Source organism: Leptonotus elevatus, chromosome 1, assembly GCF_054856555.1.
Source record: "Leptonotus elevatus isolate MCC_2025b chromosome 1, RoL_Lele_1.0, whole genome shotgun sequence".
Lineage (NCBI taxonomy): Eukaryota > Metazoa > Chordata > Actinopteri > Syngnathiformes > Syngnathidae > Leptonotus > Leptonotus elevatus.
The window spans coordinates 1,480,821-1,495,781 of NC_141239.1; the positions used below are offsets into that span (position 1 = coordinate 1,480,821).

General features: G+C 45.5%; 1 protein-coding gene across 1 annotated transcript in view; it reads right to left on the minus strand.

Moving 5' to 3' along the window:
* The window catches only part of LOC147180273 (neurocan core protein-like), a 72,865-nt gene extending 67,616 nt beyond the window's left edge, over positions 1-5,249 (minus strand). Inside the window, exon 1 of the mRNA XM_086074965.1 lies at positions 4,904-5,249. The gene's annotated coding sequence lies outside the window, so the exon portion shown is untranslated. The remainder of the gene's footprint in view (positions 1-4,903) is intronic.
* Positions 5,250-14,961: the final 9,712 nt, after the last annotated feature.

A 14,961-nucleotide genomic window follows, 5' to 3' on the forward strand; every position in this document is an offset into this window, starting at 1 on the left:
TCCATCACATCTAGGAGTCTACTTTTTACTCTACCTTGAGCTGCGTCACCACTTCCTGTGGAGCGGTACTCGGCTCCTTTTAGCGGGGGTGGGCTGGTCTTGTTTGGACTTGATGTCTGAAACTGCCGAGCGATCCAGCAACCACTCATCGTGATTCATCAGACTCTCTGTCAGCTTCTCAGAATGTCGCTGTGTAAAGTCTCCTCTCGAGCTTGTATCCAAAGCCAAATCCCTCCGCGCTGAATGGTTTACTACGGAAGCCCAGCAGTGCCAACTACGGAAGCCCAGCGGCGCAAGTCCACGGGTCTCAGGCTCAGCAACGCGAAATATGTACATTGAAATGAATAGAGCAGTCAAATTGACGGTCGTGGAGGTAAAGCAGTAATATTTTTCGATATTTAATACAATAAAATGGCAGCGCAGTAATGATAAACATACAGCGAGAGGAAAAGTCAAAAGGCCAGGAACATCATTGATCAATGTAAACAGAGTAACAACAAATCCAATTTTGAGAACATTCAAAATGACTGCTCTGGGAGATCTAGTTTTTAACACTGTGTATAGTGGAGACAGGGTACTGCTGACCTCGAGTCGGGACGTCGTGAGTCGGTGGGGAGAATACTTCAAAGTCCTCCTCAATTCCACCGACATGTCTTCCTTTGAGAAAGTAGAGTCTGGGGACTCTGAGGTGGGCTCTCCGATCTCCGGGGTCGAAGTCACTGAGGTTGTTGGAAAGCTCCTCGGTGGCAAGGCCCCTGGGGAGGATGAGATCCGCCCGGAGTTCCTAAAGGCTCTGGATGCTGTGGGGCTGTCGTGGTTGACACGTCTCTACAAGATCGCATGGACATCGGGCGCAGTGCCTCTGGATTGGCAAACCAGGACGGTGGTCCCCCTTTTTAAGAAGGGGGACCGGAGGGTGTGTTCCAACTGTAGAGGGATAACACTCCTCGGCCTCCCTGGTAAGGTCTATTCGGGGGTGCTGCAGAGGAGGATCCGTCGGGAAGTGGAATCTCGGATTCAGGAGGAGCAGTGTGGTTTTCGTCCCGGCCGTGGAACTGTGGATCAGATCTACACCCTCGGCAGGGTCCTTGAGGGTGCATTGAAGTTCGCCCAACCAGTCTACATGTGTTTTGTAGATCTGGAGAAGGCATTCGACCGTGTCCCTCGGGGAGCCCTGTGGGGGGTGCTTCGGGAGTGCGTGGTTCGGTCCCTGTATGACCGGTGTCAGAGTTTGGTCCGCATTGCCGGCAGTAAGTCGGATTTGTTTCCAGTGAGGGTTGGACTCCACCAGGGTTGCCCATTATCACCGATTCTGTTCATAACTTTTATGGACAGAATTTCTAGGTGCAGCAGTAGCGTTGAGGGGGTCCGGTTTGGTGGCCTCAGCATTGCATTTGTGCTTTTTGGAGATGATGTGGTGCTGTTGGCTTCATCAAGATGTGATCTCCAACTCTCACTGGAGCGGTTCTCAGCCGAGTGTGAAGCGGTTGGGATGAAGATCAGCACCTCCAAATCCAAGACCATGGTCCTCAGTCGGGAAAGGGTGGCGTGCCCTCTCCGGGTCGGGGATGAGATCCTGCCCCAAGTGGAGGAGTTCAAGTATCTTGGGGTCTTTTTCACAAGTGAGGGCAGGATGGAGATCGACAGGCGGATCGGTGCAGCGTCTGCAGTGATGCGGGCTCTGTATCGGTCCGTTGTGGTGAAGAAGGAGCTGAGCCAAAAGGCAAAGCTCTCGATTTACCGGTCCATCTACGTTCCTACCCTCACCTACGTTCACGAGCTGTGGGTCGTGACCGAAAGGACAAGATCCCGGATACGAGCGGCCGAAATGGGTTTCCTCCGCAGGGTGTCCGGACTCTCCCTTAGAGATAGAGCGAGAAGCTCAGTCAACCAGGAGAGACTCAGAGTAGAGCCGCTGCCCCGCGTTGAGAGGAGCCAGTTGAGGTGGCTCGAGCATCTGGTTCAGATGCCTCCTGGACCCCTACCTGGAGAGGTGTTCCGGGCATGTCCCACTGGCGGCAGGCCCTGGGGGACGACCCAGGACACGCTGAAGAGACTATGTCTATCGGCTGGCCTGGGAACGCCTTGGGATCCCGCTGGAAGGTCTGGTTGAAGTGGCTGGGGAGAGGGAAGTCTGGGCTTCCCTGCTAAAGCTGCTGCCCCCGCGACCGGATCTCGGATAAGCGGCAGAAGATGGACAGATGGATGTTTCCTTTAAAAAAAAAAATGCTTGTTTTCTCTTTTTGGTCAAAACCCTGCAGTTTTGGTGAAACCAGTCCATGTTCTATTGCTGTTTAAAAATTTTGGGGGGGGGGGGGTGAAAAAAAGCAAGTCTACTTTTTCTTTTCATAGTTTTGGTGCTTATCGTCACAGAACCCAACATTGTTTGAGTCACTTAAGATACCCTAAAACTGCTGGCAGGGAAAGAGTAAAATGCTGTTTTTTGTTTTCCTAACAATACTGCAATTTCATGCCAACGTGTTTCATCCATTACAAGATCATGTACAGTGCAAAGTAAAAGAGGATGCATGCAGAAACTATTTTGGAACCCTTTTCTAGTGCAACGCTGCTTTCTGTCCATCCTGCCCAATGGTGAGTGCACTCAGCTCCACACACACACGCACGTTTGTTTTACTATCTTTGTGGGGCCATCTCATTGACATAATGCATTTCCGAGCCCCTTCCCTTAACCCCAACCATCAAAAATGATTGCCTACCCCCTATTCCTTACCCTAACCTTTAACCATAACCCAATTCAAACCTAAATTCCAAAACCAAGTCTTGATACTCAAAAAGAGGTCTAAACTTGTGGGGCCCAGCAAAATGGCCCCCCGTGGACGGGTGGGCCCCACAACTGTGTGAAATCCCGAAATGTTGTCCCCCACTATGTGACAAAAACAAAGACCACGCACGCACACACATATGATAAAAAATGCATGCTGTAAACTCGTAGCTTTTAGCACCGCTCTTCTTCACTATTCTCCTCTTCATCGACACGCACACACACAATCCCCTCACCTCCTCTTGCTCCAGTACATGCGCCCGCCTTGTTAACCTCGTCCTGCTTTATGGCACTGACACCCGGCTGGTGGTGGGTGCGCTAACAAGGCCAAGGAAAGGGGGGGGGGGTCATACGTATTCGGTGGGGCTCTCGTACCGTCACACAATGCGGCTCTCTCGTGCAAATGTTGAGACTTTTGCTATTTGGAGTTTCAAAATATTCACAGAAGTTCCTTTATGTTAAAACAGTCTATTGCCTTTTATACAAAAGCGGAAAATATAAGTCCAAGGCCCATTTTTGGTACAGCTGAACCCCAATTTAACAGACTAATTGGGGGCAGGTGTGGTCTGTCAAACTTTTTTTTTTCGTGTTCTAAAAACAAAATTATTGTTTTGTACTTATTTTGTAGCCTATAAATGCCCACAAAAGCCCAAAAAGCTTGAAAGTGTTTGAAAAGTTTATCCAAACTTACCTTGTTGGATGGGGAAGGGGGGGGGGGGGGGGCAAAATAGCATGTTTCAAAGTAGCATACACAACTAGCGCCGGAGTAAAAAGCAGTCATATAAATATAAATATGGAGATACAACACACTCCTTTTCAGTTGTGTGCTCACGGCGGTGCTAAGCTAACGTCTATGCTTTCCATTTTGGGACAGCCGCCTCTGCCAACATGGCCGCCATGCGTATGTACATGCATTGCTTTTGATGGGACAATCGCCCCAGCTAACATGGCCGCCACTTTGACGCGCTTTATAACCTGCTCTCGTCTACTCCAGGTCTGTTTATCTATGACAAGGACAGGAAGCCAGAAACACGTGACCAGCAAATTGGTGTCAACATTTCCATTGATTTCAGGGTCTGTTGGTTCCAGGTCCGCTGAATCGAGGTTCCGCTGTATTTTTAGTACTCGTTACAGGGGACTGGTTTATGCCAGGCAAAAAAAAAAAAAAAGCATACTGTTAATGTGTATGTAGAGGTTCAGCTGTACCAAATTGGGTTGTATTCATCCAGAAATTATTAGAATTACAATGTGTTTGTTATAAAAATCCATTTCATGGCAAAAGGTCCAATTCAAGTGAACAGCAAAAATCAATGAGTAAATGGCAGCCACCCAAAAAGCAGCAAAGCATGTTAATATTTGACAAGGCATAACCAAATGAAGCTTTTCCCTTCTGTTCAACATAGTTGCTTAGCATAACGACGCCACCAGACGGCACCAAAGTAATATTTTCATATTAGACATGGTTTTCGCCCTAAGCACCAAACCAGAAAACAGACCATGAGATTTTGCTTCCAATGTAAAAGATGTGCCTTAATTGTCTCAACGAAGGTTGCACACACATTGATGTGTGGCCATCGCATCGGCCAATGAGCACGCAGGCTGTAAGGCGTCCTTGGACGTCATGTGCAGGTGACATGAGACCTGATCGCGACACAATAGATTTCACTAACACCTGTTCGTGTCTTAACCGTCACATCGCGCACCTTCTGATTCAGTTCGGCTTGCAAAAGTCAAAACTTGTTCAAATTCAAACCTCTGCAGGCTTAAGACCGGGTACAAGCACACACGCACACACACGCACGGGGGAAGGAGGGGAGGGGCGGGGGGGTTACAAGAGTTGATGTTTTATGCATAAGCTACCACTACATCAGTCGTAAATTTCACTCAATATTAAAAAGCTTTGAGGTGTAAATAATTCAGCAACACGACGCGCTGATTTGCCCCGATTGAAGCCATCACTTTTGTTGCTAGTGATCTTATTTCATGCACGCAAGTCCGCACGTGCAGCTCATTTGTCACCTTTTTTTTTTTTTTTTTTTTTTAAACCATTGCAACTCGCACTTAAAATGCTTCCCAAATGATGCACGACGACGGGAATAAAACCACCGCGTCCGCACTCACCTCAAGGGGACAAAAAAGCAGGGATGCAATCCGCTGGAATGCGCGCGGAGGACACAAGAAGAAGAAGAAGAAGAAGAAGAAGAAGAAGAAAAAAAAAAAAAAAGCTTTTGCAGGTGCAGCTCGACGGCGCGGGCGTGAAGCAGCACTTTTTTGCGGCACTTTTTTTTGCGGTACCGAGCCTGACTTCAGCGAGCCGATGATGGGCGCTTCATCTTCCGGCTGCCGCGGGGGCGTGATGGGTTCGAGCTGCTTGGCGAGCTGCTTGGCCACCTTTTTTTTGGGTGCTCCGCAGAGAAGCCGAGTCCAACAACACAAAGACGCTTGACAGGGCAGGCAGACGGTTCCAGCAGCCCCCCCCCCCCCATTCAAAGAGAGAGGGTGGCGGTGTAGGTGGAAAGGGGGAGGGTGCCTGGTTAAAAAAAAAAAAAAAAAAAAGGGGGGGGGGCGTCTTTATATGAACATAATCCGATATAAAGCTATAAAGGTTGAGCCAGTGTCTGTGAATTAAATCAGAATGTCAGCCTGACCAGCAGCTTAACCTCATCACGTCCTCCTGATGTTCCTTCTCTCTCTCTCCTCGTGTGTCACAAGTTTCAACACCAAATAACATCCAAACAATACACGTTGCTATCCGACCGGTAAAAAAAAAAAAAGAAAGAAAAAAAGCTGCATCACAACCCGCAGACTGCTTCTTACTTTCTCACTTTCTGCTTGTCCCAAAAGTCATTTCTTCACATTCCTTTTTTTATGTTTGGCATCTATTTTTCTTTATTTAGAATGCTGTGTTATAACCTTTATTTAAAAAAAAACAAACAGGTATAGTTATTTTAATGTATCAGGTACTCATGGAGGATGCCGATAACAGACCATGATCAGAAAGGTGCATTCGAGGAAAGTGGGAAGAAAACGTTTCCAACTTCATACAAAGGACGTGTGCTCACTTTGAACCCGGAGATCCGAGTTGCGGAGTTGGGACAAAAACAAGGGAGCTGGATTTCACCGACCGGCTTCAATCTGACATCACTCGACAATGGCGACCACCGTAGACAACAGATATTTATCTTTATTTGTTACTTTGATTTCTGACAAACAATTGATCAGAATCAGCCATCATTGTTTGTTTACATTTGCCTCAAACGCTTTGAGATTGAAACTGGAAATGGAAGAGCGGCGGGTGCAAGACGGTCAAAGTCAACAAGGTCCAAAAAAACAAGATTCAAAGTATAAATAAAATATTGGGATACAAACTACACTTAAGTGGAGACAGAAAACAAACAGCAACAGGACAAGGACAACCAATTGATGAGGACGTCAGCAACTCATGCTGCATTCGAGGAAGATCGGAAGTCAGATCGATCCAAGTTGGCTTTTCCCCGTTCCGACCTCAAAGTGTTTGATGTGAAAGTAAACAACCAAAATGGCGGATAGTCATTTTTTCTTTTTCTTACTTTGGTCCCCAAAAACTAATTTTGACCTCCAGCAAACTTGCCTTCTCGCAATTTTGCCTAATTTATGTATTTCTCTTATTTCATAAGCATTTCATAGAGTTCAGTAGTTTAACATATCATTTCATGTTTAGCGTATAATTTCAGATCGCGGCATTCTGTCACGTCCGTTGCATTGCGTGAAGTTATGTCGAATATTTATGCACGAAGAAAGCAATCTAGTTTTATACTCAAGTTCATTGTTTTTTACTAGTCGCAGTCTGTGTCGTCATCGGAGAGTGACGTCACATTGTAGTCCGTCGGCAAAATCAAGGGTACTCCCCCAAACCCCCCGACTTCGTAAGTGGGACTTCCGAGTTCAAGGGGGCGTTCCCGTACACACTTCCTGGTTTGAACTCGAAAAAAGTCAGACTTTCCACTTTCCTTGAATGCAGCATTAATACACACAAACAGACTAAGCCGCAGGGGTGCTCAAGTTCGGTCCTCGAGAGCCCCCATCCAGCCTGTTTTCCATGTTTCTCTCCACTCACACACCTGATTCGTGATCAGGATCGTTATCAGGCTTCTGCAAAGCTGGCTGATTAGCTGATCATTAGATTCAGCTGTGCTGCAGGAGGGAAACGTGGAAAACAGGCTGGATAGGGGCTCTCGAGGACCCAACTTGAGCACCCCTGGACTAAGGCTTCCGTCCAGACGGAATCAAAGCCGGCAACGTTCCTCAAAACAAATCTCGTCCGCACAGAAGCGTTTCAAGACGTGCGCGTGTCCAAAAGAAGACGCTGAGGACGTTTAACGGCTGTAATGTGTATGCCAAGACTGGAGTGGCGCTGTGGCGCAGGCACGGGGAGTTAACGGAAAGCGTAGAAGAAGAATGATCTTTTTTGCAATCTGCAGAACAAACATGGCTTTGCGTGTATCGAAACAACATGAAAAAGACGAACACAGGAGACGTGACAATGGCGGGTGGTTCAAGTACAACGTGGGAATAAAGAAGCTAAATATTTTTACTGCAAAAGCAAGCTACGACACGGCTAGCCGCCATTGTTGTTGACCGACCGACTGATGGTGTCCGGACGGACGCGTATTGAAATCTTTCCACTCTGAAGCCCAGCTCAGTAGTCTTAGCAAAAAATGGAAGCCGGTTGCTCCAGACTAGCTAACATCTCTTAAGATAGTTAGCTTAGCTTTAGGATGCGCTGCCTGCGTAGAGGATTTTTTTGATATGACACCAATAGGCACAATAACCAACTTGGATTTGACCTTCGAGCAAAAAAAAGCAGAGCGGAACCCTGATCTTAAACTAAAAACTTTTTTTTTGATGTTTTAGGAGTTAAAACAGCGTTCAGTCGTGCTGCTTCGATACTTTGCAGGTCAAAAGATTAACTTTGCAAATAAGTGAATATACGGCTTAAAGCTCACTTTTCTGGAAAAGGCCAAGATGCAAATTGATTCGAATGCAACAAAAATGAATGAACAAAAATGGCGAGTGGAGAATCTCGGTGGTGAGTCCGAAGTATTGGTTGGTTTCCAAATCGGGAATACTGTCGGTCTGTTTCTCGTACCCTCTCTGAATATATCACGTGTTTGCATGATAGTCGTAAATTCTATAAAACATGACCAGAATACTATTTCGATATCATGGATTTCACGTATAGTCGACTACAGTTCAAATTAATTAACCATAATCTTGCACAGATCATCTCTAAACTCAAGTTTATTATTGTTAGTAGGTTATATTGACCCTAAAAAATGAAGAAAGGTCAAGTAAAGGTCAAGTAAAGGCCCGAGTTACTCCAGTTTCTTTGTGTTATCAATTCATTTATTTTTACTTTAAAAAAATAAATAGTCATCCATTAATTTCCTATCCTCACAAAGGGTCGCGACCCGCAAGTGAGCCGATGCCTACCCCGGCTGACCTTGAGCCAGAGGTGGGCCGGTGGCGTACACCCTGGACTGGTAGCCAGCCAACTGCAGATCACATATCGATTAAAAAAAACAAAAAACTAAAAAAACAATCACATCTATTGACAATCTCATGTTATTTTTCTGTGGCTGAATTTGTGATTTTTTGCCACCGCAGCATTTGGGTCATTGCATGAACTCGACATCCCGAGGGCAGAAACGGATTAAACGGGTGTTTATTGCCAGGTAATTGCTCGCAGCGCATTCGCATCTCGTCAAAAAAGGGAAAAAAAAGAAAGAAAAATGGAGTAGCAAAGAGTGTTTTGTTGGTTCCCGTGTTGATCTGCGGGCTGTTGCTAGGTACTCAGCATGCCTTTGAATAATGCATCTCCTCTCATGTCATGTCATGGAGGCAGCTTTTTGGAGTGCTAATAGATGTGCACTGCATAAAAAAAAAAAGAAGAAGAAGAAGAGGAGGAGGAGGAGGAACGGGTTGCAGGTAATTGCCTCACTTGAAGTTAATTTGCTGTCCAAATTGGGATGCCTCATTAAAATGCATTGTGCGGCACAAGCCGCACAGCTTTTTCTCGTTTTTTTTATTTTTTATTACAGAAAGGTTGAACACAATCTGTTTTTGGAAAGCTGCTCCCATTTCCAAACAAATTTCCCCTTCACAAGTCATGAAAATAAAAATCATCGTGGTTTAACTGGTGGCCAGTCCAAAGTCAGCTCTGGTCGGCTCCAGATGAGGACCGGGCGGGTCCTTTAAACACATTTCAACTTGTTAAAGCAGACATACAAACACTTTTTAAAGAGCTCTTTAACTCTTTGACTGCCAGACGTTTTCAGAAAAGGGATGCTGTGAGTGCCAGCCGATTTAAGCATTTTGACTGATCTTTCAAGGTCGCCATTGTTGCTTCATCAGCCATTGTCCCCTCAACACTCTAGCTCCGCCTCACGTCTTCGACTGACGCCCACCCAATCTTGTGCAAAGAGAGTCATCGCTGCCATCTAGGGGCCAAAACGAGTCATTATACTAACTAGATCTGCTTGATACTTTCAGCACAGCTGCCCAAGGCTTTCCTCCACCCGTTTCCCCAAAAAAACAAAAAAAAACATAGTGAACGTCTTTTAACGTCCTCGGCGCCCCTCCGTAGGTTTTTACTAAACGTTATATAACGTTTATGGCAGTCAAAGAGTTAACATCTAAAAAAAAATACAAAAGACAATTAAATATTGGTTATTTAAACACTAACATGTTCAAATGAGCCACACAATAACACAAGTCCACTAGCTTAACGCTAACATATCATGTGAAACACTACGGACGCGCTAACAGAACGTAGCTCAACTGTCACGGTGATTACAAGCTTTCAAACAGCTGCCACTTCACCTCGCATTGAGAATGAAACATTATACGGTGTAACGTACTGCCTTGACTTACGAGTTGAATGTGTTCCATGGCTGTGCTTGTAACTCAAATTACTCATATCCCAAATCAACTTTCCCCTTTGAAATGAATGTCATTAAACCACACCGCCCCCCGCCCTTTTTTTTTTAAAACAAATGTAAACATAGTAAAAGACAATGTAAATAAATGCTCACTGCCGAGAGCGGCGATCCGCAAAGTGTGGCACTCGTACCAAGTTGGGTCCTCGAGAGCCCCTATCCAGCCTGTTTTCCATGTTTCCCTCCTGCAGCACAGCTGAATCGAATGATCAGCTAATCAGCCAGCTTTGCAGAAGCCTGATAACGATCCTGGTCACGAATCAGGCGCGTCAGTGGACAGAAACATGGAAAACAGGCTGGATGGGGGCTCTGGAGGACCCGACTTGAGCACCCCTGCACTCGTGGTACACAGGCTGCCTCTGGCGGTGCTGCTTCGATATATATTTTAATTTCATCTTTTGCCTCTAAACTTTTATGGCCGCAAAATTTGATTTAAGTCATGTGCAAAACTGCACATCGAAATGCAATCATAATTGTAGCATTTATTTATTTATTTTGACTATATTCGAACACAGGGTGGGGCTTGAGGAAAGATGACTAAACCAGCGAGAGCGCAGCAGATGCTGTGCACACTTTCCAGAGTTTTTTTTTTTAACAGCACGTTTAATTGCACATTTCACTTTCTCGGGAGCCTCAAGGCGCTAACGAACAGCAAAAAAACGAACAAAAAGCCTGAAATGTGCCTTTTTTTTCTTCTTCTCACTCTTAATGAATCCAGTCGAGCTCGGTATGCCGCCACTAAAAGTGGCGGTAAAAATCGTTCGATTGGTGTCTTTTTGTGCCATATGAGCTTAAACACATGCTATTTAATTACAAGACCGAAGTCTGATCATCATCAACGACACCTCGCATTGCACTCGCGGGTTTTAATTGCACAAGAAAGCACATTTTCCGGAACTTCCTTGTTGGGGGAACTTCCTCATCAGCGCAGCGAGAGTTGACGGCAAACACAACAGCGGGGGATCGTATGACTTTTTTTTTTCTTTTTTTTTTTTCTTCTTCTTTTTTTAAAGAGCTCAGTATTGTTCATTCGGAAATGTCATCATCATTGCTCTTTATTTTTTATTTTTATTTTTTTTGTTTATTATTATTATTTTTTTTGTGTGTGTGGGTGAGTATGTGTATGTGCGTGCGTGCGTGTATTTGTTAGCTCACCAAAAAAACCTATTAGAAAAAATCTCATGCCGTTCACCTAAACCGAACACCGCCGTCAGGAGACCCGAGGAAGGACCAAAGAAAACCAAGGAAGGTGAAATCCAGCACCGACCAGACACCCCCCACCAGAACTCCTCCCCAACCCAAGAAACATCCAGACCCCGACAAATACAAAAAACATAAAATCAGAGAGGCCTCAAGAGACCGAGAAAAGGAAGGAAGGACAGACGAGGCCGCGTGAGATCCGCAGACCTCAGACCTCCACCGATTCAATGACCTGAGGAGGAAACAGATTGCGTCTGAGTTTCGGTAGATGCTGGTGTGGTGGATCTGGCGTGCATGAAAATCTCCACCAAAGAGGGGAGCCGTCGACCCCCGCCAGGACAGAGCAAGCGCAACACCTCAGGGCCCCCCAGGCCACGGCAGCGCCAAAGGACGACCCCCGGGCCCCGCCAGGGCCACCGGCCGGAGAGCAAACCCAGGAGCAGGAGCGCCCCCCACCCCAACACGGCCCGCGCCCCCGACCCAACGCAGCAGGACGGGGCACTGCAGGCCCGCCAGGCACCCCACCGGCCCCCAACCCCCCGCCCCCCCCCCATCCACCCCCGCCACCCACCCCAACCCAGCCCCAGCCGCCCCCCATTCGTACGACTCTTATTGCGATGCACATTTCCGAAGCAACGGGAGGCGCGGGAAGAAGGTGCGCGACGCCGCAAAATGTCAGGAGGATCCAAGGAACGGGAATTTAGCAGGCAACCGCAAAGTCGAGCGGTAGAACGCGTTTCCACTCTTTTCCTGCAAGTCCGATGTCATGAAGTGAATTCTGCATGTGATGCGACGTATTCTAAAAAAAAAAACCACACGCACGCACACACAAACTACTGTTAAGACTCCACCCCAAACAAACCTTTAGTATTTTTGCATTAGAAAACAAATTCTCCCCAAAAGAAAAGTGGTTCAAGCATTTCCTTTTGTATCGTCAAAACTGTTCATAAGAACTTGTCACGATGTTTTCTAATACGCATGTCGGGAGTTTATACAAATCTTGTCAACTTTTAACAAAAAAATATCAGTTTATCACGTGGACAAGTTCCGGGTCCATCCTCAATTGGTAATAAAATAAATAAATCTCTATAGTTTTACTCCCCCAAAATAAAATTTTAGACACAATGTAAACATATTTGAAGGTACACAAGCCTAAAATATATATGAAAAAAAATACCGAATGTGCTGCAGTGTCTGTGTATTCCATATGCGCCTTAAAGAGGCGGGGTCTGATGAGGACGAGTAAAAAAATAGGCGTGAGAGTTTGGGCGTGAGCTGTGGCCTATTCAGCAGCGAATTGAGTGTGCTGATTGGGTTTCACTATTCAGTCAGTGGCTGAAAAAGTGCAATGAGGCTGTGGCTCTCCTTTCCCACATGTCAGGGTATTCCAGTAAGTGAGTAGAGTGGAACCCGCGTATACTCAAATTTGGGTACCCACAGGTTCAATGACAGAATGTGTGGATTTTTTTTTCTCTCCAATTTTTGTCAATTGTTAGGGGGGGGGGGTTGGTGGGGGGGGCTTATTGCGGATTTATCCCAATTTTTTCAAGATAAAAAAAAAAACTAAAAAAGTTTCACAGTTAAATATTTGGCTTTTTCTGACTGCCACTGAGCTGATAATAAATTGATAAAACATATCATCAATTATGAATACTGAACGTAAGCAAACATCCAAGCTTGTTTACACTCAAACCCGGGAGAATACATTTTGAATTACGCGAGCGTTGATGTCTAAGATGACCTTAATCAACACGCGCGCACGCACACACACACACTTAGCTTATTGCTGAAGCAGTGCGACTTTTTTTGAAATGTCAATCGCTCCCCAGCAGGGGGAGCCGCCGTCCAAAGGCAAGACTTGCGACGGTCGGGATTATGACGTGAAAAACTGCTCCATCATCTTAACGGCGCCGCCAGGAAAGACACGGAGCCCACAGCGGGAACAAAGAGCATAATGATGTTTTTACTAGCATAATAAATTCTCCATCTTGGTGTGTGCGCGCTCTCGGGCGTCCGCGCGCGCTTGTTACTGGCCCGGAAAGTCTCATTCCGCTCGCTTTTGTTTTTTTACTGCCGCTGTTGTTAACGCGACCGGATCAAACGAGCTCGTAAGTAAAGCACATCAAGTGGATTTCGTCTGGGAGACAGAAAACGGGCCAGCCGCGGAGGAAGCGGCGGAGACGTGGCGGGTGAGGATGCTAATGCTAACCACCAAACATCAGCCGGCTGTGGGGCGTGTTAAGAGTATACAATATTTGTGTTCTACTCTTTGCGTGTTCAATTAACTGAATGGTGAGATTCTGGTGAAGAAGTCCCTTTGCAAAGGTAATTAGTCAGAAGCTTCTGATCACACAATTGAAGTCACCCAAGCAGTGTTCTGTTCAAAAGTGTGTCCCTCCTTCTCCTGCACATCATTATTTATTGAAAAGTGGGTGAATACGAAAAGTCTCCTCCCCTTCACAAAAAGGCAGAAGTTCTCAGGAATACAAATCAGATTAGACTTCAACAATAATAAATCAGCCTGTCTCACTTCGACCGGCTGAGACCGGTACTAGACTACACTCCCTTCTAGATAAGAAATAAAAGAAACATGTTGCCCTTTTCTTCTCAGGCGAGAGAGACAGATAAGAATACAATAGGCAATACTATTCATTGAGCTACACAGCTATAACTAAATCCAAAACGGCTAAAATATAAATTGAAACTGAAAAACAATGTTAATAATTCAACAGGCGCAGACGCCATTTGTCGACCAGGTGCGATGCAGACGAACGACGTCAACATTTGTCTTTACCGTTTTCGGACCTGCCACGCACTTTTCCAACGTGTCCTTCGTGCCGCTTTTCTCGTCGTCTCGCTGTCAAGAAATGGGAGACGATTGCGCAACATCACTTTGAGAAAAGGAAAAGAAGACTCGCGCTTGCGCACGTCATGAAAAAGACGAGTATGCTTGATTCAAACTCTTTTAATTGTCGCTCCCCAGTTGGAGAGTTTTTAAACAGATCATTTCAACGACAAACGTCGACTAGCTTCATGCTAACATGAATGCAAAATGCCATTGACGGGCTAACGGAAACGAGCCGAGATTGTTAAAGTTACATGTTGCATTAATTAGAAGCCTTCAACAAAACTCGCCGCAAATATTCTCTCTACTAGGATTTTTTTTCTCGACCCGAAGGCGATGTAAACTTATGAGCGCACTGTATGGCGAGAAAAAGGCTTAATGACCATAAAATCCCAAATACTGTGGCAACTGTTTTGATATTTTCAGAGGTTGAAGTTGAAATGAGTCCAGATGTGTATGCAAATTTTGGTGGCAATTCGTACCATTTTTTGTGTCATTAAGCGACGTTTAGCTTTTGCACATTTACAGTTGTGCTCCTCGCTCAACTGCATCCACAAAAATGTGCAACACACTCACAATACAAGCAGGATCAAGTCTAAGTAAAAAAAAGCAATGTTTTGCTGATCTTCATTTACACGACGACGCCATTTTCTTTGCCGTTGCTTCTCGTCGTCTACTTCTGCACTAAAGATGATTTGACTCGACTTTGATTGGCTTGCAAACAGCCAATCGAAGTGATTTTGCTTACTGCGATCAACGCTTCATTCATTTAAATCCATCAATTCCAATTCTAAGACGCTCGATGACACAAAAATCTCTTTTTATTCTTCACATTTCTTAATCTTGCTTTTTACAAAGGTTAGTTTGTATTATGAGCGTGTGTGCAAGATTGGTATATAATAAACTAAAGTAATGTCAACGCTTTCTTAAAATAATTTTTACAGATTCTTGAACCATTTGCATCATGAGGAGATGATTTAGGGGGGAAATATTAATTTTTGCACACACAAAAAATGACTTAGGCAATTATTTAAGATGGTGACGATATGTGAAAATGGCATGAAAATCACAGCTATGAAAATTTCCCCCCACATGTGGGGGGTGGCCATGGCCTCCCTCGGCCACCATGTCGCTGCGCCCCTGCGCACAACTTTTAC